This window comes from Vidua chalybeata, chromosome 7 (genome assembly GCF_026979565.1).
Source record: "Vidua chalybeata isolate OUT-0048 chromosome 7, bVidCha1 merged haplotype, whole genome shotgun sequence".
In the NCBI taxonomy this organism is placed as follows: domain Eukaryota; kingdom Metazoa; phylum Chordata; class Aves; order Passeriformes; family Viduidae; genus Vidua; species Vidua chalybeata.
Genome location: NC_071536.1, coordinates 28,326,069 through 28,351,016, shown reverse-complemented (window position 1 = coordinate 28,351,016; position 24,948 = coordinate 28,326,069). Strand labels below are relative to the sequence as shown.

General features: G+C 43.6%; 1 protein-coding gene across 2 annotated transcripts in view; it reads left to right on the top strand.

Annotated features, from left to right (window-relative positions):
• The first annotated feature begins 713 nt into the window (after positions 1-713).
• The window catches only part of SEMA5B (semaphorin 5B), a 278,179-nt gene continuing 253,944 nt past the window's right edge, over positions 714-24,948 (top strand). Inside the window, exon 1 of one of the 2 annotated variants that reach the window (XM_053947847.1) lies at positions 714-855. The gene's annotated coding sequence lies outside the window, so the exon portion shown is untranslated. Of the gene's footprint in view, positions 856-13,501; positions 13,760-24,948 lie in introns of those variants that run through there. The other variant, XM_053947848.1, reaches the window with a different exon arrangement.

The following is a 24,948-nucleotide window of genomic DNA, read 5'->3' as shown; positions in this document are numbered from 1 at the left end:
ATCCATGCCAGCTATTAATCCATAGCTCACAGATGAATTTGTTTCATTGTTACTTGAAAAGACAACAAAACCTGAACCAGATCTGTTACAATGAGCTGACAACCTCAGCACAGAGTACAGTGTAGTGGATTAGACCAGAGAAAAGACATTTAGCTAGAGAGCTGTTGCCAAAGAGTAAGGATGAGCTTGTAGCTGTGGCTTTAGTGATGACTGGGAAGTGCTGGATTCATGTCTTGTGACGTGAAAATCTCCCCCTCTCTGTGGGTCTGTTCCCTGAGTAAAATAAATCAATTGTTGCCATTCTGCCCCACGTAAACCTCCAGTGAAGATGTGATGTGCCACCATTTGAGACCATACTTGGGCTTTGGAGAGCAAAAGCCGTGCACCTCTTCTGCATGAAGGACAATCCCAGCATTCTCCCAGGTCCTCAGGCACTGCAGCCAACACACGGCTAAATTACTAAATTTTGAAGGGGGGGATGTAGACATGCTGTTGTCTGTGCTGGCCCACAGACAGGATGAGCAGACGTGGCCGGAGGTGCCTCACAACAAGAGGAGTCGCCCCTCAGGAGGAGTCGCCCCTCAGGCGGAGTCGCCCCTCAGGAGGAGTCGCCCCTCAGGAGGAGTCGCCCCTCAGGAGGAGTCGCCCCTCAGGAGGAGTCGCCTGAGGCAGCGCTGTCTGGCCGGAGGCACTGGTGCTGCTGGGGCTGCTCCCCTGGTGCTGCTCCCCTCACAGCCGTGCCCGGCATCCCCCTTCCCTCGGGGCCGCTGTGGTGCCCTGACGATGCCGGGTGTGCAGGGAGCCGGGTCCTGCTGCCAGCTCAGGAGCTCTCCGGTGGCTGGCACCCAGGAGGAGGTAAGGGTGGAGGCACGGCGTCTGTCACATTTGGGGTGATGGCAGATCATGGTGTTCAGAGCTCCACATGCTCATTTATAACTGGTTTAGAGAACCTATGAAAGGGTTTCCTGGATTTTTCGGGGGAAGCTTTAGACTGTCCCTCCTGAGTGTGGCAGGAGGTCTCCAGGCGGCCACCGGGTCCCTGTCACTGCTTGCCTGACCCAGAGGCGTTTTCATCACTTGTGAAAGGACAGAATGGTTTTGGGGAAGTGCTGCTGGAAGGTCTGAAGGGAGCCCTGGAGCCCAGAGGTGCTGAGGGCACTGGCCCTGCTTGGCAGAGTGGCCACAGGGAATGTCCCACTCAGGGCAGCAGTCAGCGCTGAGGGCGCTGCCAGGTGGCAGGGCCCAGCTGTTACTCACAGTAGGCTACCATGTTACTCATAGTAGGCTTCTCTGTGAATTCAGAACAAATATTTGGGGAGGGGAAGGAAAAGAGAAACTTTATTGTGCTGCTTCACAGGGAGCATGTGTCGGAGAGCCATAAGAACTGGCAGCTCCCTGGGTTCTGGAGGTGGCAGGACATCCCTTTCCAGGGATCAGAGCAGTGGGGGATGTGGGGCAGCTCCAGCTCCAGGCATGGAGTAGCTCCCTGGGCACAGGGATCAGCTCGATTGAACCCATGGATAGAGCTGTGGGGAGCTGGAGACCAGTGCTGTTGCATCCTCATGGGCAGGAACTGAGGACTCCAGGGCCGATCAGGGCATCCAGGTTTAAAAGTGCACTCAGGGCCCTGGCAATGGGCTGGAAGCTACTGCACAACTGAGTGAGAAATTAAATTAAACAGCAGAGAATTCCACAAAAGAGAGCATCTGATAAAAATAAGCACTTTTGCTGAGCATGGAACATACTGTCACAGGAAGCCACTGATGCCAATACCTTAAAAAGATTGAAGAGGGTTTGGTCAGTTATGTTATAGCAAGATTGCCCAGCTTTGGCATTATTTATGTCAGATTTCAGAGAGATTTTAAAACATGTGCTCCAGAGAAGTAGTAAATCTCTCAAGAGATTAACTTGAGATTTAAAGCAGGAAAAAAAGTACCAAATTATGTCACTGCCCTCTTAGACTACAATTAGAAAGGATTCTGATCTGAACAGATTGCCAAGTTGATAACATATGACAATTCCTATACTCTAGGCTGAGTGCAGTTGTGGCAAACAACAGGGGAAGTGAAAGTGACGTGATTTTGGATTTTGCAAGCCCTATGCCAACTTATCTGCTGACAATTGAAAGCTGACCTGAGCATCCTGCAATCAGTGAGGTTCCATCCTTCAGGAAGGAGGAATAACTGACAAAAATGTTATTGCTTCCACAAATTAATTTAGGTTTCCTACTTTTTTATCTGGTACATAGTGCTTTGTTTTCTCTCTCCTGCCCTCCCTTTTTATTTTTGTATGCATAGGAGACAGGAGTCCTCCATCACTTAGGTAATCTCTTGTATTTACAAAACCAATCCGGTCTTGTAACATTTCTGATGACACATGAAAAATAACCTCTGCATGTGCTAGTGTATCAGCACAGCAAACAATAAGCAGGACATGGAATCCTTTGGCAACTCACATATCAGTCTAGAAAAATTATAATATGGGAATGTGGGAAGAAGGGTGCCATTCGTACCAGCTGTCCTGCTGCCATTCCCAGTTTGGCAGTAATATGGGGTTCTTTAAAATATACAGACTACAAATTAACCTTAAAGAATTCCTGGGTGAGTCTTAAAGTGAAATTTGCATTAGTTGTATCAAGCTTTTCCCATAAAGTGTGAATCTGTGTAAAAGGTAATAAATTAGAAACATATTTCTTTATATACTTTAAACTCCACATAGCAAAATGCCCCAGCACTTTGGGAGCTATTGGAATCCTTTGCCTGCCACTAAAGTGCAGTCATTCCTTGGCTGCAAAACAGCAGTTTCTGCAAGATCCACTAATGAACAGTTTGAACATTGTGTGGGAAGAATATTATCTCTTGCTGAAACCACATGGCAAATATGAACAGTAATGCAAAAATTTTCTGATTTTTCAAATACTGTATAATCACAATCTGTACCTCAGATCTTTCATGGATTCTGTTTTTCTTTCCAGTGTCACAACCTTTTTCTCAATACTTTCTAACATACACTGGAGTTGCCATAAAAGTAGTTAAGAAAAATTAGAGTGACTATTGGCAACAATATGAAACTGAGCTTCCTTCAACAGGAGGTGTGCATCTGCTTTGCTGCACCCTGTCATTTAGCATTCTCTTGGCAGAAGTGTTTGGAATTTACACTTGTTACTGGGGACATTTTTTCTGTTGCATGCAGACATATAATTTTCTCTCAGTCAGGTGACTCTGTGTGTTGATTCTATCCTCTTGTTTGTTGCCCTCTTGTCTTCAGCAGCAGCTGAAAGTTTGCTCATAGCTGGATTTTTGCCCGAGATACCTGATACAGAAACAGCTCAAAGAAATATTCTGATTTCAGAGTCTAGCTGGTCAAAAAAAAAAACCCCAAAACCAAACCAAACAAACAAAAAACCAAACCCCAAACAAAACAAAACCACCAAGCTCCAGAACAAAGGGAAATAAAAAAAAAACACACACAAAAAAAACAACAACAAAAAACAAACAAACAAACAAAAAAAACAAAACAAAAAAAAAAAACAAAACAAAACAACAAAAAAAAAAACTGAAAAAGCTGTTGGAAATCTTAAATGAATTGACCTGAGCTCCAAGCAGCAGCAAAACAACACAGCCCTGAGACTGACAGATGCTTTACTACTCTGGCAGCAGTGGTCTTAGTAGACTGGAGTTTGAGAATTGCTGCATTTGCTGATTGCCTAGAAACTGAATTGCTAAATACTTGAACACCTATGCAAAGATCTTGCCTTGCTTCTTCTTGCTGTGCAGAGGAAGAATTAGGGATGGAACGAAGGTGAAAACCTGGATTAAATTGAATCTGAACTCTCATAAAATGTGTCTGGCTTTGTCAAAAGATGTGATTGTTCAGACCTAGCTTTCAAACTTGGGAGCTGAGAGAACCTAAATTCTAACACTGTTATTCAGGCTCATCAACTGATCACCTCTGAGTAAGTACTAGTGGGTGTAAAGCAGGACATGCAGTGAGGTAGAGGATGGCGTTTCAGTGCTGACCACTGCACCTCATGAACCCTCAGCACCATCATTTGTAGCAGTGTGGCACCAATTTCCAAAGCTTGTTTCAAATCGTGCAGTAGAAAATTATTGGTACTTAGGCTGGATAATCTTTTCCCTTGTTATGTCAGGAGCAAATGACAGTTTCAAGTGAGTTCTGCTGCTTCAGCTCAGCATCTGATGTGTTTGCTTACCTGATGCAGTATTCTTAGGCAGTGATTAATGACAGCTCTTGAGTCAGAGCCTGTAACTGTGATGTACATTAACAGGTAAGCCTACAAACAATAAAGGAAAAAGCTCCTGAGGGAGGTGAAGGTACTGACTGGCATCTCAGTCTGACTGCTTATATATTGGTCCCAATCAGACTGTTCAGAAGTTGCTACATTTCAACCAAAGCATCTTAAGGGTCTAAATATATTTATTCATTAGAATAAATGTTTATAGCCAAATCTGACCCATATAGAAACTGGTGGCTAATTACTCTGGTTTAATCAGACCCTGGCTGACAACTCATATTGGAATGCTACTTTTCTTCTGTGGCAAAATCAAAAGTGCCAGCAGTACAGTTCTATGTACAAGGAGATGCAGAAATGCCTGCAATGTTAAAAAAGATGGTGGAAAGCTCCCTGTTTGATACTCAGGGATGTACAAGTAAAAATACCAGGTATCATTATCCATTTAAGCACATGCCTATCTTTAAGCAAGTGCTTGAATATCACTGTCTTTCCCTGAACTTTAATGGGACTTTGGGCCTCTGTTCAAGGATAATCTATATTTGTGCTCCTAGTACACCTGAGATGGGCTTGCTTATGACTTTTTTGCTTTGCAGGATCAGAGTTTATAACCCTGTAAGTTGATTTCTATCCAGTCTGTTTAAATATTTCAAACACATACACAAAAATAAACCTAATCTTCTGCCAATATTCCACTTCTCTGGTCTCATGACATCCAGGAAACAAACCACTGATCTTTCCAATGATCTGACTTACAAATCTAGTTTTAGAAGGCACTGGCAGCTAATCATTCTGCAGCTGGAATACCTACATTACTACATCTCTGTTGCATGTGACTAGCTTGGAAAATGAAGTTAAACTTGTGCAATAGAAGTAATTTAATACATGATTTAGAACTTTAACCATCTTACTACAAATTAATTTGCATGCCTACAACCTTTTACTTGTATGAGTAACCTATGTATTGTGATGAGGAAAGAATATTATGAGCCTGTTGACTGTAGAAATGATTGTATCTTAGATCCATGATAATATTTACATGAAATGTAGCAGTTCCACTCATTGTTCAGGGCAGAACAGTTTCTATCTTTTGTCTTTTCTTCCTTCAATACCACTGCTGAATCTCACATTTTTGAAGAAAAGGAGAGCAGAGTCAAAGTTTGTATTACTATTTCATCATGTTACAATAATCTGAATATAATACATAGGCAATCTAATAATTGATTTCACTTAACCTGATTATATACCAAATCAAATCAGAGCTAAGATTTATATATGTCACTGATGTAATAACTGACCCCTGACAAGACTTGAGCACCTTTTATGGCTGGTGGAAAGGATACTTAGTATCTTATGGAACTGTATTTTGTGAGACACATTCATAGAAAACTTTAGGTTGGAAGGCACATCTGGAATTCTGTATTCCAAGCTTCTGCTCAAAGCAGGACTAGCTTCAAAATCTGATCAAATTGCTCCAAGCCTTGAGAAGTTTTGAAAATCTCCAAGGGTGATGACTGAACAGCCCCTTTGGGCCCCTGTTTCGGTGATGCACTAGTCCCACTGAGATGATTTTTTTCCCTTCCCAATTAGTATTTCCCTTGTTGCAGCTTGTGACTGTTGCTTTTTGTTCTTTTGCTGTGCACCTGGGAGAAAGGTCTATGTCTGTCTTCTCTAATGGATTAAGGTAGTGGAAGACTGTAGCTACATCCTGTCTTGGGCTTCTTGTCTACAGCCTAAGCAAGGCAGTGGCCTCTGCCTCTCTGTGTACCTCAGGTGCTGTGGTTCCCTTATCGCCTCAGCAGCCCTTCCCTGGAGTCTCTCCGGGCTGTGAGCAGCTGTTGTTGTGTGAGCCCCAAACTGCAGCTGTGGTGCTGTTTGCTCAGCCCTCAGGCTGGCCTGGCACATAGGGCATTTGTGACCCCAGTGCACAACTTCATTTGGCTTTGTTGAACCTCATGAGGTTCCTGCTAGCTTGCTTCTCTGGTTTGTTGAAGTCCGTTTGAATGGAAACCCTGCTCTCTCCAGTGTTCCACTCCTCCAGTTTGGGTGTCACTTGATGAGGTTGTGTTGTGTCTCAGCATCCAGGGCCATATGGCATAGCAGCAGAGTAACATATTGACTTAGTCAGCGAGTGATAATTTTCAGCTTATCTGGCAGGAATAGAATTCTTGATAGTTGTTGACCAGAATTCATGGAATATTTTTGGCCACTAGACTAGACTGAGTATACAATATACTTTGCAGTGTATGTTACACTAATTAAAATAGAGAGAGAGAGATTGTATTTGATTATACATATCCAAATATGTTTTAATCTAGTAAAGGTTTTTCTGATTAACAAATTGTAATCAGTAATATATCATTACATACACATAAAGGAAGCGGTTTGGATTATCTGAGTAGAATAACAGTGCACTGCTTAATACCTGTGACTCAATACCTGACTCAGTACCTGACCCTGTCTGTTCCAACCACCCTGATCTGTGTGGCTGCACCACGTACCTTCAGAAGGCACTATGAAGCTCTTGCTTGCTATTGTGTTGTGCTTTATAATTGAGATGCCATCACTACATGTTGTGATGGCCAAGCTGAAGGAAGGATGTGATGTTTTGTAGAAGAAGTTACAGTGTTTTTAATTATTGAAAATACAAAGCAGAAGGCTTCTGTCAGTGCACTAACCCACTGTGCTGCAATCATTTTCCTTTACTGACACTCCTGGTGAAGGGAAGCACGCACTCCGTTAGGAAGTGCAGCCTAATGTGACAGTGTGCTTGGCTTTCTGTTACTGCAAGGTTTGCAGTATGCCACAACCTCTTTGCTGAGGTACTGCAGGAAAAAAGGTGTCTATCTCTTCCAACATTTTCTCTAACAAAACCAGGTTACACACTATAGGAACATCCAGCCCAGCCTCTTCCTGGTTTACCAATGATAAAATACAAGGAATATTCATGTTTAACATATTACTTCTCAACCTAGGCCAAAGATTCTCCTTCATCACAGAACTTCTTCCACCACCCTTCTCTTTGTGTGGGTGAAAAACCACCTTGCGTCACTGAATCAAACAGTGAAAAGGGCAGAGAGGGCTTTCTGTGGGAGACTTCCAACTCTTCCCTAATGCAGGGCCCTCCATTGCACTGCCAAGTCTCAAAGGGGGACACTGCAGTTCAAGAGGGAACATGGCTGCAATAGGCTACATATCTCTGAAGTAGTAGGAAGAGTTTTTTGTGACATTTCAGGTTTGTTGTTGGGAAATGTCTCAACCTGTGAAATTGTCTATGAAATTGGAACCAAATTTTCCCAAAAATCATTGATTTGTCTGCATCAGTTCCAATGGGCCTATTTCTTAAGAGATGAAAGACTTGGTGACTTCATCACAACCACTGTAGGTGAAGCTACAATACAGTGTCTCCTCTAAGCCCTTATTTTCTATATCCATCTGAAAACCTGCAAAATGGAGGGCTGAAATCTAAACTAGTTGGTGTCTGCCTAAGGATAAAAATATGTGTTTGAAAGCATTTTATATTTTGATTGAGAAGATGAAAAAAGTTTAATTTAAAAATATTTTCTCCTAATATTTTAGTTTAAAAAGCCTTGCGGCCAAAGTGGGTTAGATTGGAAAGTCAATTTATTTTTATTTGAATTATAAGCATCTGAATATCACAGATTGAGTAGGTACAGTATGTTTTTTAGTTAAGTTCATTAAAAACATGCAAGTATGGAAGGCCACTGTATTAACTGAGCACTGTGAACTTCTTAAATCCTTAGAATGGCTTTCCAGATCATGAGTTTCAAATACTACAACAGAACTACAATCTGCAGAACAGATACTCAGTTTTATCAGCATGTTCACATTCCCATTACTCTGAGAATTTCATTTTCCAAACCAGATACTGCAAGTTGCATTATCAAGACATTGGTCATCACGTGGGCAAATGGAGGAGGAATATTAATACTTTCAAAACCTCCTCACATTTAGACTCAGAATTTTCAGCTTGCCAGACATGACAGTTCATTGAATAAGTGAGTCCCTGTAAAGCTTTTTAATTTAGCTTTTTAAAGAAAAATTAAAATAAAACAAGATACTGCTAAGGCTGTAATGGGAACTTGCAGTGTTGAGCTCATCTTTCAGCTGAATTGCCTAAGGTGGGATATGAAGTCAGTAGATAAGCTGTCAACAGTCCTGAATTCACTTTCCATTAAACGTGGTTTTTCTAGAGAGTGTTTAGTGAGATGTCTGATGTGCTAAACAACATGTCTTTAAATAAAGGTTAAGGCTAATTGTAAAGGTACCTGTACTTCCCAGAGGGGAAAAAAAATCCACTTGTATTTACCAAGGAAGTTTTCAGTCCCTCAGATAATATGTGTCTAGGAGCACCATAAAGGTGTTCAGTGCTAGGTTTTACACTTACAGTCTCAAGGCAAAAGTAATATCCAATAAACACAGTCACTAGGCTCAAAGCTTGAGTTAGAGGAGGGGAAAAACAAGTTTTGATGTAGTGTTAAACCTCCTAATGGTGTTGTTTAAAAACTAATTTTTCACTGCTGTTTTTTATTTGCCAACAAATAGGTGACTGCTAGGTGCTGTATATCTTACCTCAGTGTAGATGCCTACTGGGCAACAAGAAGTGTCTCAGTTTAAATTTCCCTTCCTACTAGTGTATCATTGTGTTAACACAACTTTTATGTTTCACAAGTCTTTGTCTGCAAAGAGGGAACTTTCTACTTTTGTGAGACTCAGTGGGAATACTCAGGCCTACCTGTATGAAGTGTGATGACATTTGCTGACTTTGTCATGTCGAGTGACATATGAAGATTGGCCCCTGGCATCAGGGGGGAAACAACTGTATAGCACTTGTCTGTAGGCTTCAGATGCAGTTCTCTGAAAATAAAGCAGTTGTCCCAATTTAAGCTCATTTCATTTCTTTCCAAAGAAGTTAAATACCATCACTCTGGTGACAGTATCAAGTCATCTCTATATATTATTCTATTTGTTCCATCACAGTGTCTTTTCTCCAGGGAGCTCATTTGTATTCTCTTGCATTAAGGTCATCTGACTTTCAGTTAGTGTCATGGATTTAAATTCGAGTTATCTTTAGTAAAAAATTAAAATGTTGCTGTCACCACCAGACTGAGGCCAGAAACCACAACTGTGGCTATTTAGCAATCTATTTTAAATTCAGGAAAAAAGCCATATACCTAAATATTTTATGGTTAGTTGCCATTTGGCTTCAGATCTAGATCTCAGTACTCAAGATAATGCTTACTATTGCTATTGCTGCATGCCATTTCTTCTGAGTATTTGCTGATACTGTGTTTAGAAATGTATTTTTTCTCTTTTGAGGAAACTTCATTAGAAGGGCATTTGGACTTCACTCGGGGTCAGGCATTTGAATCAGCAAAGAGATAGTCTGCTGCATGTATTTTGTTTGTTTTTTTTCATGGCAACTCTATTTCTTCCCTTGCAGTATGATGGGGAAGTAAAAACATGTAGTTGGTCAGTGTAGTGATTGTCTGAACATATGTGTCCAGCTCTGAATTCCAGCATAGTTTAAAATTTTTGCCAATGATATATGCACTGTCAGTCTGCATGAAATGGTCTGGGTATCTACAGCAGAATAATTTTCTAATGTGACTGCTACTAGTGTGAAGTCATGGTCCAGACATCAAGTGTGGGTCAGTGTTGTTCCCTAGCCTCCAAACAATGAGGCCAGGGTTGATATTCCTCTAGATCACCTTCTAAAACATCTACCACAAAAGCTGGTCTAAATGCCCAAAACAGCTTAAGCTCAAGCAGGTCCTTGCAGTCAGTTCAGTCACTAACAGACTGACCTGTGTGCAAATGTGGGCTAACAGACTGCTCTGGTTAGGCTGCAAAAATACCATTCTATCTGCAATTTGGGGGACTGTCTTTGGGTGACCCGACTCACAAAAAGCCCGGTTTGGTCTCTGCCCAGAGAGCTCTGTTCTACACTTGCAGGTCCTCGTCCTCACCAGAGCCCAGCTGTACCTGTTATCCTGCCTCCTTCTGCCCTGTAGCCCAAAGCGCTCCCATCCGAGTCCTGTCCCTCGTCCCTGCAGCATATTTCCGCTCTCTTGAACTCTCCCCCATCCCTCTCCGTGCTCTGCACCGCTGAGTTTGAAGGCAACAAAGGCGGCAGCCCCTTCTCCCAGAACGCCTGTGCGCCGCTGCTCTGGCTGGCCAGTCAGGCTGCTCACACGAGTGCTGCAGAGCCCACACGGGGTGCGGGCCCCTGGCTCACGGGGGTGCGGGCTCACGGGGTGCGGGCCCCTGGCTCACGGGGGTGCGGGCTCACGGGGTGCGGGCTCCCTGCTCACGGGGCGCCCCGCGGTCCGGCGGCCCCGCGCGGGCACCGGCGTGAGCGGGGCCGGCGCTCCGGGAGGCACCAGCAGCCCCTAGCGGTGACAGCCGCGCCGAGCGCCCGCTCCGCCACAGCCACAGCCACAGCCACAGCCACAGCCACAGCCACAGCCACAGCCGGCCGCTTCTCTTCCCCCGGCGGAAAGGGCGTTTCTCCAGCCGCGGTGGCTCTACACAGGGTTACAGTTCAACACCTCAACACAGTTGCTCTGCCAGCAACTGTGAGGAGTCTTACCATGACCTCGGCCTCCGCCAAGCCCGGAATAGGAACCTGGTACATCCTCTCCTTTGGAGACTGGAAACAAATTGTTTGATACAGATCACTTCACATGCGATACCCTGACTTTTCCCATGACATTTCTCTCTTTTTCATAGAATTGTAATTGTACCGCTTTGCGTCACAAGCCCTTTACTAAAAGGATTTGAGTAGTTTCACTGTCTGGCCTGTGATTTCCCAGATACCATGCTGTGTAAAGGCATTAAGGTGTCAGGACCTGACTGTCCATGGAAACATTACAAAACTTTTATTTATGTGCACGTTTTATTAGTAAGTCTTTGAGCAATGCATACACATACATGACCAACAGAACTGATCCCAGCCTAGTGGGGGAAACAGCAAAATAATAGCAGGAAAATGCTAGAAGATTTTAGGACAAATAATCTTTTCTTTAACAGAAAAGTACTATCCATTATATTTTTAAATGCTGACGGACATTTGTGTGGTCTTAAGCTATGTATTGTTCAACGCTCAGTGCTGCATCTTGAAGTCTTAGGATGAGGACAGGTTGATCTTTCTTCTGGAAATTGCATGTGTAATCGTGGCATTTAGTGGGGTGATCTGTCCCTGAGGCTTCTTAGATAACCAAGTGACTCACTCTACAGTAAAACTGAAAAAGAAGCACAGAGCACAACCCTCACTGTGTTCTGCTCTGTCCACCCAGGCTGTTGTACATCATTATTTAAAATTCAATTCACTAAATTGAAAGATATCATCCTGTATATTAAAGAAATGGAGGGACATTTGCTTACTATTCACATGTAAATTAAGACAATATTATAAGAAGATACTATTACAAAATAATAAAAAAAAATCAGCTAGAGTTTTTTTCAGTTTTAGGAAAGATGGGGGGGGAGGGAAGAGGCACAAATATGATGTCACTGTGATGGGGAAGTTTGCTCAGCACTTTCCAGACAATGCCTGACTCAAGTCTTCTTCCAGAGTTTGAGTTTTGAGCAGAATACATAGGTAAATTGCAATTGTTTTGTATCCTTTACCTGTTCTTTTCTTTCCAGTGTGAGTTTTAAAATGGAAGGCAGATAAAAAATGTTATGCATATAAATAATATATTGACTGCTTCACTCAAGGTATCAAAAATGCATTACTGCATGAGCAGATGTATTGATATAGTTCCTTGATTAAGGAAGAACTGAGAAATTATGAACAGGCAAACAATTACATGTTGTATAATCATCATCTCAGCAGATCTATGCAGTTACTTCTCTGAGATGCGAATTGGGAGCACACCCACTGCCACCACAATTGGCTGTCATAGCACTGATGAGCCATCATACAATTACACTGTTTTTATATAGCTATAACATACTGTCAACATGAATGACAGGATCAGTTTACAGAAGGGAAAAAACCCAGCCTCATTATGTATGCACACATACATATGCAACGGCATCAGTGCGGGCCATTCTATCTGGGGATTCAGCTGATAAATAACTGAGGCTCTTATCTGGCGGTTTTTAAATGTCACTAGACCAGGCCAGATGTGTTTTTATCCTTTGACTGTCGAGCTGCTTGTCCATCAGCAGGGTCCATCCTATGGCTTTTATGCGGTTGCCGCTAACGGCGTTCGGGCGCTGTGCATCACCGCGGGGACAGCGCGGCACATCAGCCGTCCCAAAACCACGTTTGATGCAGCCCCCCCGGCCTCGCAGCGATTCCCCGCGGGCGGCCCCCGGGCAGCGGTGAGGCCGCGGAGGGACAGCGCTGCTTCTCCCGTGCGCTCCACGCCGCGTACTCTCCTCGTCACGGATTTTCCGCCGCTGTCTGCGCTTCGGCGTGAGAAAACTGCCGCTTCCCTCCCCGGGTTCATCTCGACCCCATTAGCCTCCGGCAAACAAGGGGAAACATCGCGACGGGGAGACGCGACCACAGCCCCGGGCCCGAGTGAGGGGCTCAGTCACGGGCAGGGAACCGGGCTCCGCTCCGCGCTCGGTGCAAGCCCCGGCCGGGCGGCGTGTCCGGGCGGCCGCTGCCGCGGGGGCTGCAAGGCAGCCCGGAGCCCCGTGGCGCCACTCCGAGCCCCAGCGCAGCCGCTTCCCCGCGCCCCTCTCCCATCACAGCCACAGCAACGCAGCCGGCCCTGCCCCTTCCAGCGGGGAGGGAAGAGGCTGGATTTAAACACAAACATCGCTCCGCCGCTCGGCGGTCTATTTTCGCTCTTGTCTGGTGCCTCACCTCCACCCTCAGCCCTCCCCACACCGGCGGCACTTGAACCTGCCCGCCTGAAAAGTGTTCCATCACCCATCCCCGACCACCTCCGCTCCGGGCCAGCCCCGCCGGCCCCCCTCCGCAGGGTCCGGCCGGGGAGTGCCGCTGTACTCCACGGGATCCCCCACCAGCCCGGGGAAGCCGGCTGCGACCAGCGGGGAGGGCGGGGAGGGCGATTCGCTTGCTAGAGAAATGCCCTGTTGAACTTTGAATATATTAGTTGACATCAGTGCGAGTTGGGGCTGCCAGCCTCTAGCTCCCTCCTCCTTCCCTACCTCCTCCTCCTCCGCCTCCTTCTCCTCCTCCCCTCGGTCTCCGATGGAAAGAGTTGAAGCCGTGCTATTAGGAGCCGCTTGGAAGAGACAGCGGAGCGCCCGGGAGGACTTCGGTCCCAACTCCGGCCGCACCGCGGGGACGCTGCCCGCCGCCGCTCGCATGGCCCGAGGCGGCACTCCCTGAGCGCCGGGCTGGGCAGAGCCGCCGCTCCGCTCCCCTGCTCGCCCCGAGCCGAGCCCAGCCGCGCCGAGCCGAGCCGAGCCCAGCCGTGCCGCGGCTGCCCCCGCTCCTGCGGCAGCCGGAGCGCGATGTGCCGGTGAGCCCCGCACCGAGAGCCCGGCGGCCACCCCGTAAGCTCAGCGCGGCGGCGGCCCGGGGGGCGGGCGGCGGGACGGGCCGGGGGCGCGCAAACTTCCCAACTTGGCGGGGTCGGGGGGAGCGGGCGGCGCTGGGAAGGGGATCCGGGGAGGTGGGAACCCCCGGGCTGCTGCGTGTCTTCGCCGCCCCCTGTGCAGCGCTCGGTGATGGGGGCCGGGGGCAACCTGCGGGGTGTGGGGGTGTGTTTGTGCCCGGCGCTCGGCGCGCCGCCCCCCTGCCCGCCGGAGGGCCATCGGGGCTTATTTTTTGTCGCTGTGTTCGCAGTCCGGCAGCGTTGGAGAGCACGCTAGCTCGGAGGTGGCAGTGGAGGTGTTTTTTTTTTCCTCCTCTCCCCGTCACCTTCCCAGCTCTTCCTAAACCCGCTGAGGGAGGCTGTGGCGAGAGCGAAGGGGTGCAGTGGTGGGAAGCAGGATAGCCTAGACGAAGGGATATTAATGATTTTTGTTTTTCAGATGGTAATTTGTCTTTGTGGTAGGGGTGGCCCATTAAATTTCAGCTCACGTCCTGATGGAGATCAAAAGCGAAGGGGAGAGGGAGAGGGAAGCAGAGAGCCTTGTGCTGCTCCTTAGATCCGCGCATTGTTAGAAACTTACGGGGAGTGTATGGGGGGGGGTAGGATTTCCAGAAACAACCTTTGTCGATCCAACTCCAATATCCACACCAAAGTTGGAGAGCTGTATTTTCCAGCACTACCATCTGCTGCCCAGGAGCACGCTTACTGTTAAGCCTCAGAGGAAACAAACAAAAGGTGTGCTTGCCAAGTCGGTCCTGAACCTGTCTCTTCACGGGCTTTTAGGTGGAGCATTAAGTATCGAGGAGTATCTTATGTCCTCCGTTGGCTCAGTTTAGACTCTTTGATAATTTCCTGTCCTTAAAAAAAGGTCTCCAAACATGATAGGTGCCAGGTCCTGTGTTGTTGATTTTTTTTTTCCTGATTTATTTATCTGGTTTTGGTTGGAGTTTACAGTTTTTCCCCATTTCTTTTTTCTTCCAACTATTTATGTATGGATATATCGGTTAGGAACCATAGTAAAGTTCCTTATTTTGTTGTGTAAGTGCTCCCTCTCATTACAAAAAATACTTCTTTTTCTAAATTATAGTCTGAGCTGCAAGAGATTTGATGTCTTTGCCTCTGGATGGGTTCAGTGGTAGGCAAAGACCCCAGGCTGACTGTGGACAAAATAGAAACCAACTAAACTAGAAGTTGTAATGGGCTTTGATTCTTACTGCTGCCTGAGATCGGTAGAGATCCCAGGTGAGTGAAGGCAATGAGGAGGAGTGAGGGTAGCTGGAACAAACTACTCATACAGAAAAGTATTCTTGTGATTATACATGTGATTTGTAAGCACCCAATGTAGAAAACCGGTCATAACTGCAGACAAAGTAGCAATGGATAAGAAAAATTCTGCTGATATTTAACTGGATTTTTAACAGAGATTCAATTTTTAAGCAGACACTTGCATGTCTGTTTCTTTTCTTTCATCTTTTCTCCTTTTGTACTAAAACTTTTCTGTTTGGATTGGGTGATATGTAGATTCAGTACTAGGTAATAGTGGGGAATCTCTGTGTTTTATGTTATGCTTCTTGCATTTTCAGTGAAATCTAGGCAAGTTCTGGTTTTCTCTCTATCTTGTTTTCTTTCATTAAAGAGGCCAAGTTTTTGTCCTCCTCTGCCAGGGACATGCTAATCCTGAAGTCATGGGGGAGAGAGAGATCCCACCCTTCAGAATATAGATATTTGCTTTGTTCATACCCCCCAGCATGTTAGGCTGATGGAATTGGCAGTGGCTGCCCTCCGTGACCTCCCTCCCTTCCTGCAAAAAGCTGGGGCAACCAGGGAGGAGAAAATGTGCAAACTCCAGCAAGTGAAAAAGCACAACCTCAGAGGACAAAAGGCTTGAACAGAGAGATGTGGGGGATGAGATTCTGCACAGAAAATGACTTTTAGCAAACTGGCCTTGATCAGTTCACATCGACTGGCAACGATGGCATGAGGATGGGTTCACCAGGAATGTGGGTAATCCAAGAGAAGCTCGATACCAATGCTGCCATGGAATTGTAGTTGCTTTGCAGTAAGATTAAAAAAGTTCCCAGGCAAAATGGCTTTGGTCATCCACTGTGATTGCCCTTTATTCCCCAGGCCGACAGCTGACCTGGGGGAACATACCCCCAGACTATAAACTCTTCTTCTTACCTTGTAGTCTCTTGTAAAAGTGCTGCTTGACTTGGGCTGACACATGATAGGGACCCGTTAGAGGGAAGGTTCCTGGAGAGCAGGCACTCTGTGATATTAAACATGGCTCAGACAATAGATTTCTATTTTAGTCAGGACGAATTATCATGCGAACAGACATACTAGGGTTAAATAAGACCATCTGCATGAATATATCTTCCCGAAAACAAATAGATGCCGTGCAAAGTTTCAGTGTGCAGCCGGGGCTGTTGCCTTGCTGTTCGGCAAAAGGGGGCAGTATCCAACAGTGCCAGGGAGCGATCTGCCGCTGCCGTCTCCCTGTCTCGAGCGCTGGCTGGTACATGCTCTGTCAACTGGGATCTGGGAATTTAGGGTGTTATCTGGTAGCTCATATTCAGGTGATTCCTTGTAAAGACATCAGAGAGGTTAATTGCCTAAAATATGCAAGACCAAAGCTGTAATTGTTTTACTTTGTGGTTGCGTCACTTCCATATGCTGGTGAACGACTGGAAATTAAGGATAATGCTCTATGATTGCAAAGCTAGTTTTGTTCACATTTAGTAGGCTGACAGCAGTAACCTTATCCTGTTTTTACTGTACTGTTTTTAGGGAAAACATGGTGAAGCCCTAGCTTTGGAGTGCTGTTGGTATAAATGCCCTTCAAGGAATTACCATCACTGTTTTCCATTGTAAGAAAACCAAACAATTTCTTCTCTAAATTTAACTTTCTTTGAGAACTCATTTATTTCCAGCCTACAGAAATATATTGATCCATTTCATAAAATATTGGTTTCAGAATGCATTTAAAAGCCTTTTCACCTTTCATTTCTCTACATGCTTATATTATTAGATTAGCATTTCTTACTTCATTATTTCCTGGGAGCCATGGGCAGTTTTACAGAGGGTCTGTCGTTGGAAAGCCATGCACTGGACTCCAGCTTTGTCAGGTCTCCTAAGTGTTGCTCACTGCCTTCATGACAAGAGCTGCAGCAGCAGGGGCAGACTGGCCCCAAGAGAGGGGGCGTGCTGAGGAGTGGGAGTCACTCACTGTAATGTGAAGGTGTTCTACTGCTGGGGTAGTGCCGAGATTCAGAGTTTAGGTGCCATCCAGTGTGAAGTCTTCAACTGGATTGCCTTACTGCAGATCATCCCCACAAGATAATTTCTGGTATAAAGCTGAAAAAGGGAAATTTAATTACCTGCAGAGAGTGGTGGAGACAATTCAGAATGGTTCTCTAGGGGTAAAATTCATCACTGTTCATTGTGTAGCAGCTGTGTAAGTACCAAATCACACTGAAATCACGAAGTCAGTCTTAAGTGATGGACTTACCTTTAACAGACTGAATACTGTGAAGGTGAACTGCCACAATTTTGGGTTGGTTCCTTGTGATTTGGTCCAGGAGACAAACCGTGGTGTATTGCACTATCCCTGCTGTGCCTTGAAATGGGCCGTGTCCGAGCGTTGCTGCTTCTGAGGATCAAGGCGACAGCTCTTTGTTATTGTTCTGTTATTTAAGGAAACAAAAATCAACCCACTGAAGGCACTGTGTCAGATAGTTTTATTGTAGGAATTGTTTCTCTTTAAGACTCTTTTTTGCTTTTAGACTGCTGACTTTTCCAGTGTGCCCAGTATCAGTAGTCATCCCATCTCTGTCCATGGTGGCAATTTTCATTAGTTTCAGCAGGAACTGAGTGTGAGACTCTGACAGCTCTTTGAGCCTGCAAATGAGTGGACAGTGCTTTGCTTGCTGAAGATTATTCTTCAAGCGTAGTTAACCTCAGTATTTATTTCCCCACTGTTCTCATTGTTGTCCAAAAAAAATTTACTGCATGACAGCCATTATTTCTTACCCCAGGCTCAAACCAAATGAGTAAAGTGCTGCAGAGCTCTGACTGCACAACTGTGACTTTCAGCACGCAGAGTCTCCTTGACTACAGTGCTGCGACTCCCAAAGTTACCTCTGCTTCAGAACTCGTATAAAGCAAAATTTTTTGAGGTCTGCAAAAAATCACTCAAGGTGATTTTCTAAAGATGAGTATATCAGTAGTAATAGTCCAGAAGTATTACTGTTATCAAAAAATGTGTCTACAAACCAAATGGGTTTGTTTTGTTTCTAAATGTAATAACTCGGGGAGGTAATTTGCATGTGAAGGATGTTACCAAGTTACAAAGTATGACTCTGAATTGGTGTCAGGGCTATTCATGTGCTTATAATTAAACATGTACCAAAGCACTGTGCTGGTTAAGGACTGGTGTGTCTTTATTTACTTTTTAGTGAGCTCTACATGAGACAATAAGTAAACATGCTGATTACTAGTTTTAATCCCCAAATCAATTGTGAACACCTGTAGAGTTTATAAATCATATGTGTAATTTCATTTGTGTTCAGAAAGGGGTCATTTGTGGAGAGAGCACAAAATATTTTCTTCCCAGAAGCTGCTGTGAAGGAGCTTGATCTTACAAGGTGCTGCATGTTCTTCATTGTTGTTAATGCGTCTCTGGGAAACAGCACCCAGCACAGCCAGACCCTGATAAACACAAACTGCAGCAATGTCTGACCTCCGTGGCTTTGTTGAGCAGGCAAAATGCTTATGGGCTTGTTAGTCTAGATAACATACTCTCTATTAGGCTGTTGCTGCAAGTTAAATAAATTGCAGAGTGCCAGTTTCAAAGGTTTGACTTTATCCATGATGCAGCAACACGTGACCAGCTGGGACATAGCCACCTGCAGAAAAGAACCTCAGTCGTAAGTTTTATTTCTGCCAAATATTCTGCTGCACTCAAAAGCTTCATCATAACTTCAGACCAATTAGGCAAACCCATTCCGTAACTGGGACTATCATGTGAACATCTGGTGATGCAGAATGGATCCTCCAGTAGCCTTGAACCCTCTGTGCTATGGAGGATGTACCCTGATGCCAGATAGTCTTAGATGTTAAGCAGAGATGCCACCTGCAGTCCTGCAGAACAGCTCAGCTAAGTCCTGCATAGATGATCTCTAAGCCATTTGCAGTTTGAGAGTTTGTAGCTTTGGAAATTTGTGTATTTTGCAGATTGTTTGTGCCATAGTCTTCAAAAACTGTTAGCTTTTAAGGCAACCAGATGGCTTTAACAAAATATATTTGCTGGCACCTGGAACAGGTGGATCTGGAATCAATTTATGCAGTGTAATTTTTTCCACACCCCTTTTGGAATAATTTTATACCCTGGAGCCACCTAAGGTGCTTATTATATAGCCAATAGGGAACAGCTTCTGTCTGACTACATAAGATTTTACACATCTTTTATAGCTAATGCCTATATTGAAATGCAAAATTTAGTACTGGGAGTGCATGTGAATTCATGAAACTCCCTCGAGAAAATGTGGATGCATGTATCAGTGAATCAATTATGCTTCTCCACAGACAGAGAGTGCTTTTTTTTAGTGGTAACAAATGTCCTGTGTTGTGTTTGTCATTTTAAAAGCAATATTTTTCATTTCAAGTGCAAACCTTGTGCAAACCCTTGTGCAAACCTGTGTATCAGGTTACTGATGTAGAGTGAGAATGAAAAAAATAACTTCGAATTTATTTGAAAGGATAGCAGAATGAAAATTTCTTATGTGGTATGAAAGTGTCCTGACTCAGAGATCAAATTGGTGGTTCCAAAATATGGCTGTGATAGTTATGACTAGTTTTGTGGGAAAGAAGCAGATCCTGCCTGTTTTCTCAAAGTGCAGAAAACAAACTTCCATGAGACTTTGGCCACATCCTCATTCTTGCAGCAGATTCAGGGACAATGAGTTTACCCAGATGTGTGGATTCATAGTAACTTCAAAGCGGTTTTGAGTGGGTGCTGCGGAACCATCTGCACAACTCAGAGGTAGGATTAGGAACTAAATCTGGGAATACTTTGGCTCTTAAGGGAAGAGGAGTTTGACTACAGATGGCCTGTTGGGCAGGTTTAATTGCTTTGCTGTGTTCCTTGGCCACGTGGAAGTTGTTTAGCCTGCTGTTTCAGCTAAAGGTTGCTTATTTTTCTCCTGTGGTGCTGATTTACAGCACATCAAAGATAGGAGGAAAAAATAAGGCGAGAAAGGAAAGGGTAGGAAGTTTGCTCTGGATAACTCAGTTTCAGAGGATAATATAGTAAATTCAAGAATGCAGAAGGAGATGCTTTTGGGGCCTGTATATGTATAACACATGGAAGGAAAACTCGGCTAGGTCTCAGAAGTTTGTTAGAGTGATTACAGATCCCCCTGCCCTGCCTCATGTTCCTTTCTCTGCTCTCCCTTCCTGATTGAAGATTGTCTGCCAGGAGGAGATTTTCAAACACATGGTTTGGACAGGGCAATCAGTCTATATTTATAAAACACTTAATATTTCACTCTCTGACCTTTTTGGGGTCCATTCCACATATGAAGAGCATTTTCATTAGAAACACAAAGCTGAGACTCAGTTTCTGCCTGTGTCCAATGTGCTCCTCCAGTCCAAAAGAGCTTAGCTTTTAGTTGTAATTGCAGCTTGTAACCACCTACTTAAAATAAAAGACAACAGGGGGAAGAATATAATTAGTGGCTTGTGGTAGGATAAAGATACGTACTTGCTCAACATGAGCAAAATAGGAATATGCACGGTAACCATGTGCTGTTCTAATGCTGACAAAGGATGAGGTGAGGTAACACATAATATGAAAAATTTCACAGTTCCTGCTTTGTGAGGATGATCAAGTGATATAATAGTACAACTTAACCTTATTTCCATTTTAACATCCATACTCAGCAGTCAGAAGTAATAATCATCAGGGACAGAAAGTGAGGCATAAAAGGACTGTGGCCTGGAGAATTTTGTGCTCATCTGTTAAAGATATCATGAATAATGATGCAGATGAGTGCCAGGTAGGGTTGCCTGTGACTGAAATCTGTACAAATTAAACTTTGAGGTCTGTGAGAAGCTGGGCTTTTATTTGAAATGTTTCATCTCATTGCTTTCCTGCTTCAAAGCCCTAAACTTGTGTCTTACAAGATTATGCATTTATCTCCATGCTCAACATTGCCAGTACGTAACTTTATCATGCAAATCCTTTACACAACTAAACAGTTCAGTGTAAGTTAGTGTGACTGTGGTGCAAGAAAATAAGTATCCTGCTTGCATGTACACTATTGGTCCCAACATTTTCAGGATGAACTAGGGATTATTCCTGTATTTTGCATTTTCATATGCATACCAGACATGTATCTATACAGGTTGAAATAAAACAAAAACAAGTGATTAGCATCTTTAAAATTTAACATTTCCCCCCTTAACCAACAGAAATTGTTCCTGAGAGAGTAATTTACTAGATACATTCTGTATTTGTCTAGGACTATACATCAGTAATACAAACAATGATTTTGCTAACGCTATGTGCTCCCTCTAATGAGTCTTTGAAATATTAAACCAGCATATATTTGGAATGAGTTTTGCACACTTCCTTGTCTATGGTAGCTTTGCAAATCCAGGCTTCACTGTTTTGCCTCAGAGAATTATGAGTTTATTATACTCCTGGAATGCTAATACCACTTCATTTCCCCCCTAAATTTCTTCTTCATATTTATTTATTGATTATTCATTTGAGCACAGTTTCCCAGATAATGATGGTACTACTGAGAATAGCTGGTGTGAGTTAATTTTAAGAAGGCTGAAGTTACAATGCCATCCTTTTTTGCCAAGAATTTCTCTGCAAAGTTCATACACTAAGGCATCCAAAATGCTAAATTAGTTAAGATGACTGGATAAGATTACTGCCAGTGCTATATTTCATTCCTGGTTTCATCAAAACAAAGCACATCAAGGCTGACAAGTCTAAATTTAATTTTGCATTAAAAACTCATGGGCAGATTTGAGGGGAACGTGCTTTGTGCAAGCAGTCTTTGGTCATTTGGTTTTTATTCAAATGGAGTTCATTGACCTGTGAGAGAACACATGTGAACAGTGTTTGTAGCACTTTACCCTTTAGTTTGCATTTTACTTCTGATTCCTGGAGTTCTTCTCCATCTGGTCCCTCCTCCCAGCATGATGGACTCCAGAAAGGTGCTTCCAGTCATTTTTGTTGCCTTCCCTGAAAGCACAGAACTTCCTCGAGCCAATTCATGTTCAAGTTGGTCAATTGTTCTAAACAAACATTCAATTTTGATTTAAATATTTATGAAGGGAGAGAACATCCTTCAATTCTTGGTCAAGTGTTTAAAATTTAGCAAAACTTGCAATTATCTTGCCCCTTAGTTGCTAGGTTCTTGGTCCTGTTATACTCTTATCCAAAGAGGAAAGCATCCCATTTTCTTCCTGTGGAAGTATTTTGATCTGCAGTCAATTAATCTCTTAATTTTTTTCTGTGATATTTCAGTATGATACTGGATTTTCTAGTGTTTTTTCAATCTTTATTGCTTGATGGCTCTTCTCTGAACTTTCTAAGGATGCTACTGGCCAAAGAAGACAGAAGAACTGACAGCTACAAAGGTTTGGGAGAACTGAAACAGCAGAGGTTGTAGAGCAGAACTGAGCAGATAGACGGCAGGAGATAAGGACTGCAAAGTTGGAATGCAGAAGAAAAGGATAGTGGTGTAGGAATCTCTTGGCAGGAGGAGCCTGCTGTGTTACATGCCTACATGATGAGCTGGAGTGGCTGCAGTGGGTAAAGGCAACAGCAGGTTTTTACTGGCACAGGAGGATGGCTTGGAGCTGGCTGGTCATTGCAGCAGCAGTACTGCTTGTAAATCAGAGCAGTGTTGTATCAGGGGAACTCTCTGCAGGGAAATGTCAAAACATCTGTCTGCACTTTACCTGGGCATAACCAGATGCTCATTCAGGAGCACTGCAATGCAGGCAAGGTGAAAAGAGACACTTTAAGGTGAAAAGAGACACTTTAAACTAACTGAGGGCAGAGTTCAGGCAGAATTTCTGGTGAGGAAGATATTCCATTCTTGCAAGTGTAAGATCTGAGCCTGCAGAATCAGACTCACTTTTGCAATCTATACAAATTGGGTGTGTTACTAATTTCAGTAAAATGACCTGTGGATAGGAGTTTACTGGCCTGAGTTCTTGATTGCTAACACAAGACAAATGGTTAAATTATTTGTAAAAGTTATAGTAGTATCGGGTTGGCTTGCACTAACCTTAACTGTGATACCTGTGGTTAGAGAGGACTAGAATCTTCCCATAAGTACTACAGTTCTGTTTTTAGTTTGGAAAGATGTTATCATTTAATGAAAACCCTTTGTTTTCTGGCAGCCTACTCTACTATCCATTTACAAAGCTCTCAGAGGGCTTGGACGTCCATGAAAAGTTCAAGAGCCCAATTCTACTCACAGATAGATGAGTGCAGCCTCAGTGAAGAGCTGTGGTTGAGCTTGGCTGAGGTCTGTAATGCAAGCCCAAAAAATCAAAGACGAGTTTGTACCTATGGAAGCAGATTGCATAGGGATTATATTGGTCCGAAGGCACTCTCCTAAATGAGGCCTGCCAGATTATGCTGTTGCAAAATCCAGCCCCAAGAGAAACATTTTTAGTTTTAGTTAAAACAACAACATGAAACAACATGATCTCTATTTCTGCTGAATTTTAGGCTTCCACATGTTTGAGCATAAGATGCAGAAGTAATTGATTAGAAACAGAAGTAAAATAATGAGGCTTGCTTTTTTTTTTTTTTTTTCCTTTCCCAAACTGATTCAACTGAGGAAAAAACCCCCAAAACTTCTGAAAAGTTAACTTGAGATGAGTAAGACTTTCCTTCACAAATAGCCCAAATGAACTACTGAAGTGCTTCAGTGAAGTTATCACAACAGCCTTGAGCCAGCGTGATTATTTCCATGGCAGACTTCTATCTGATAGAAACAGGGGTTTAAATTAGTAGTTTAAAGAATTGGAATAATCTGATACATGTAGTTCTAATGCTGTAAGATATTTGTTGAAGAGACAAGAGCCTGACCCTGCAACAAGGGATATCAGTAGGAAGAGTTCCATTTTTGTAAGTTAAAATTTTATTTTTCATCTTAACCCCCCCCCAAAAGTTCATATTTTGCAGTTCTTATCCAATGAATATTTGGTTTTGAAACTGGCATACTACCTGAGTCAGAGCTGCAGGAGATTTTCAACCTGACAGTGCTTCTTTAAAATGCATTGGTATAATTTAGGCATCTCTTATTTGTTTTGAATAGTAGAGCTTACGTGTCTGTCACTCACAAAGACCTGATAGACATGATTAGAAAGCAGGAGATCAGGAAATGTGTGCTTACCACAGTCAGCTCTCCCCAGTGAAGAAATGAGTGGCTTGGTAGCATATTTACAATTAAGGTGTAACTGAAAGCTTTTTTAAAACTGTGCTTTGTAGACTGCATTGAAATAGTGTTTTCTATTATGACCAGTTTCTGGAACAGATTATGATGATTGTAGGAAGCACTTCAAAGCAGATTGATGTAGGAAGATCTTTCACCAAAAACTTCAGCTTCTCTGTAAAACAGAAATCTACAAATGTGTCTGCAATCTGTGTTGTTTCAGCTACAACAGCATTTATTTGATAGAAATGGTCTGCTCTTAATTTCCAAAGTACTACAAAGTTCTTTTTATTTTGCTGGCCCCTCCATTTCACAGTGGAGTTCAAAGGTTGTGTTTCCTTTTTCCCATATCCTTCTAAATTTCTGTTTGGTATTTTTTAAAGGCTAAGATTTAAAGATTATAATGAAATACTGAGCTGCATCTAAAAAGTCAGACACTAATTTAATATATTGGGGGCTAGACTTTCATAGAACTGACTGTAACACATTGTCTAGTCCATTCCCCCAGCTCAAACAGCATCAACCAAACCTCCACCATTTAGATAAATATATGCTCAGCTGAACTAAACCATGGTAGGAACTGGAAATGCCCTTAAAATGTAGTAATTTCTGAATTTTCACACACAAGGCTAGAGATATTCCATTTCATCAAGACTACTAAAAACTTTACTTGCAG